This window comes from Silene latifolia, chromosome 6 (genome assembly GCF_048544455.1).
Source record: "Silene latifolia isolate original U9 population chromosome 6, ASM4854445v1, whole genome shotgun sequence".
NCBI classification, from domain to species: Eukaryota; Viridiplantae; Streptophyta; class Magnoliopsida; order Caryophyllales; family Caryophyllaceae; genus Silene; species Silene latifolia.
The window spans coordinates 40,488,797-40,493,346 of record NC_133531.1 but is presented as its reverse complement, the minus strand read 5'-3'; positions in this window follow the sequence as shown (position 1 = coordinate 40,493,346).

The window sequence follows — 4,550 nt, the reverse complement described above, 5'->3', positions numbered from 1 at the left end:
GCTGGACACGGGTGGGTTGGAGGTACCCTGCCCGTGATTCTGGGCATTTTTTGCAATCAAAGGCTGGACCCGCTCAGGATAAAGCTGACCCGCTCGGGTAGACAGTGAACCCGCTCCAGATGAAATTACTACTACAGATACAGGCTATAACAACGTCTAAAAACCGTTGTTATATAAAATAGCGGACGTTGTTAAAGCGTCCGTTGTAAAAGGTTTTAACAACGGTTGGTTTTCTTAAGCAACCCGTTGTTAAAACTATTAACAACGGTTTTAAGTATCAAAACCCGTTGTGGAAAGTTTGACTCAATTTTGGTGGGAAAGTTATAACAACGGTTAATTTACAAGGAACCGTCGTTATAACTAAAGACAACGGGTTGTATCTACATAACCGTTGTTGTTTGTTTTTACAAAATAAAAAAAAATTAAATTAAATATTACTAGATGCATGCATAATTACGGGGCCCGTTATAATTCCGATGCATGCATTATTACCGCCATCCTGTCTTGTGCATATGAATGGACAATATATGGAATGAGAAGGGTTTACATTAGATTTGAAGCAGGGAGATATGATGATTATGGCACAACTTCCTAAACATGCATATATTATATTAATTAAAAAACAACTCAAAGGACACATTACTTAGTATAAATACATACATTATCTCAACCACCATTCCATTATCTCACTATCTTCAAACCCTAACTGCTAAAACAATCTCCAACCCCTAATTAATCTTTCAAACTAACAACTCCAAAGTTCATCAACAAAATGAACGATTACATCCTTAAAACTCTTACTATGACCGAGAACAACAACAACTTCATCCGCCGGTTGCACCACATCGAGGACAGTTTTAGGAGCTATCTTGTGGATGCTCAAGCCGCACTCAAGGACGCCAAAACAAATGGCTTGACAAAGTAGCAGTTGTTGCAGCTATATGACGATATAGCAACTGCTGAACGAAACCTCCAAATAGCTAAGGAGGAGAGGACGGATATCATAGAATAAGACTCCATATGAAAATATAAGAATTGCATTTTTAGAAATATAATTCTTTTTTTAATTTATGTATATATATATATATATATATATATATATATATATATATATATATATATATATATATATATATATATATATATATATTAATGAATTATTAATTAAGTTTATCATGCATTCCTCTCTATCATCTTGCTTCTTCTTTGTTTTATTTTATTTAATTTGTTTTACGAGCTAATTAAGCGAATAATAACATAATAATGATCGATAAAAACCCATCATATATACATGAAAATGAAATAATTAAAAAAATAAAACAATGACGATGAAAGACGATGAAACCAACAAATGTGGCGAGATTTACACGATAATTAGAGAAAGTAAGAGACGATGAAACCAACAGTGACGGCGAGATGATAAAGTGACAATGAGAAAGAGAGAAAGAGACGATGAGAAAGTGTGTTTGTTGTGTTTGTGTATGTTTGTGTTTGTCTGTGTTTGTGTTTGTGTTAGGTTATGTATGTGTTTTGTGAATGTAACTAATCTGTGTTTGTGTGGTTTATAGTATTGAAAGTATTGACAACGGTTGTTCAACAACAACCGTTGTTAAATAAGTTTTAACAACGGTTGTAAATCAACAACCATTGTCAAATAAGTATTAACAACGGGTTTAAAAATACCCGTTGTGATTACTTTTCACTAACTTTGCGCCAATTTTGCGCCAAATTTTTAACAACGGTTGTGCAAATTTAACCCGTTGTTAAAACGTATAACAACAGTTATATAACCATACCCGTTTTAATTAAGTTTAGTAAAAATCACGCCATACATTCTACAACGTCTATTGTGATTTTCGTGCATAAACGTTGTTAAAGGGGCGTTGTAGTTGCCTGGATTTGTAGTAGTGAATGAACCCGCTCGGGTTGGCAGTGAAGACGAGCATTTTTCTCAAAATCTGCGCGGATTCTTGGTCAGAGAACTTTTCTTCTTTTCTTGTCCTTCAACCCGCTCGGATTTGTCTCGGGATGCGCATATTTTGAGAACTTTCGACCCAACACCTTTCTTATGATAACAAAGTTACTCATAAGCCCAAATTCTCTATTTTCTTTATTTCTTTACTTTTTTCATCTTCTCATTTTCATTAATTTCCTTCAAAAACTCAATTAAAATATGAGATCCCTCCCTTCCATCTCTCATGCAATTTATTAAATGAATTCAAAACTACACTAAATGCATATATACAAATTATTGGTTATTAAGGAACTCCATCAAACCAAAGATTGAAAATTAACAACTTTATAGAAGATTATCACTAGCACTCAAAGCACGTAGAAGTCGATCAAATTCTTGGGAGTGAGAAATAAATATGCATGGATAACAACACAAGATTATGCAATGAAATAATGCCCAAGTAAGAGACCGAACAAGCATATCAAGAGCATTATGACAAAAATCATAAGAGAAATGATGGATGGAAGGAACATGAAATGGGTAGTTGGTTGGCAATTCACTCAACTCATACTCCAAATAGTCAAAATCACCACATTCAATGCAAGTACTCTCGTTATCATCTAAGGTGATTTCAAGGGTGTCTATTTGGGGTTCCCAAATGTCCTCATCATATTCCTCATCCCAACAAGGTCCATTATCAAAGGGGTTGTCATAGCAAGGCTCACCAAGCTCAACACAATTGTCTCCCTCAAATATGTCATCCTCAAAGGGTGAGTTTTCACTCAAGCTCACATCCATATCACTCTCACTTTGCCCATAATCATCAAATTCCATGGAGATTGAGTTCATTGGTACACAAGAAGAGTAAGGTGACGGTATCCAAGCATTGGTTTCACAATAAAAAATGTACTCCTCCTCATCATCACTCTCTTCATCTAGCACTCCATCTTCCCAAGCTGGGGTAATTTTGTGGGCATAGTAGGTTGGCTCAAGTTTATAAGAAGGTTTCTCATCCTCAAAAATCTCATTTTCATAGTTTTCCTCAATGAAGTTTTGAAATGTGATTTTTATTGCTTCCATACCTTCCTTGACACTCTCAAATATATCAAGTATAGTTTGCCTGAGACATTGGATGGTCATAAACTCAATAAATTCCCAAAATTCCTCACAACTCATCTCACAAATTCTACCACCACTCAAGTGAAATGCCAAGTTGCGGGTTTCAAGGTTCATGCCATTATAAACAACATAACATGCTTCATAATTTGAAAGAGTAAAACCATGATGCCAAGCATGAGTCATATAATCTTCAAATCTTGCAACATATTTATCAAATGACTCATCTTCATATTTCCAAAAAGTGAAAGTAGACATGATAAACATATGAAATAGAACAAGTACAAGAAATAAAATTCCCAAGGAACCAAGATTCCTCAAGAAGAAGCACAACTAAAACTAGACAAAAGAACAATTCAAATAAACAACACCGTCCCCGGCAACGGCGCCATTTTGATGAGAGTGTCGTTGAGGCTCTCAATCAAACAAATTTATAATTCTCAACAAACAACTAGTTAGTGGTAAGTCGAGGTCGATCCATGGGACGGTGGTTACTCAAATTATTCAATCTAATTATGATTTTGCTTGGGGTTATCACAATTATAATGGGTTGATGATTCTAATCTAATAAAAGCAATAAACAAGCAACAAAAGGAAAGATGTAAACAAATGACTAAAAATGATAGGATATCATGGGTTCATAAGGAAATCATGGGAGTTGATCATACGAACATGTTCTCAATTATAAGCAAGCAATTATTGTTGTAAAGGAACTGAGTTGGTGTAGGTCTTACGGTTCTTAGGAAGAGTTGGGTCCCGGAGCTTAATCGATTAGATTGGACTGTTGGAAATCATATTTTGAATATCACCTATTTTGGTTTAAATTTATAGTCATAAAAACTTAAATATCTTATGCATGCAAAACTAGAATAAGAGTGAGGAAAAATCGTTTCATACCATATGAATATTTTCGGTCATTTTGGGCACCAACAAGATCTCCTACTTGTTAGTTCTTGAGCTATAATGAATAATAGGATGATCCTCCAAAGACTTCAAGTGTAGAAGCCACTCCTCTTGATTGCACCCAAGATTATCCCTTATCCCCACTAAATAATATTAGCTAGATATTAGTTTAGTAGTTTACCTTAAAATTGATTACTAATACTCATATATTACACTAATAATATTAGTAATCTTATTTGAACAATTTGGATCATGATTTCTCTAATTTTGGAGAAAAATCAAAGAGTAGAGAGGACAAATGCATGTAAATTAATGAACATGCATTAGTTGAATGAGTAGAGAACAAAAGTTCTCTATATTAGAGAGGGATCACGGTTATGGGGAGGTGAGGACCAATATATGGTCCTTCCCTTTTTACTTTTGTTTTTATCTAAACCTTAGGCATGTAAGGTTACGTAAGTAGTGTCATGATGGTGTTATTTTAGCTTATTAAAATAAATCACCACCATCCACTAACCCTCTACATTTCGGTCCACTTATAAAATGGACTACCATTTTATTTTTGTCAATTTATCAA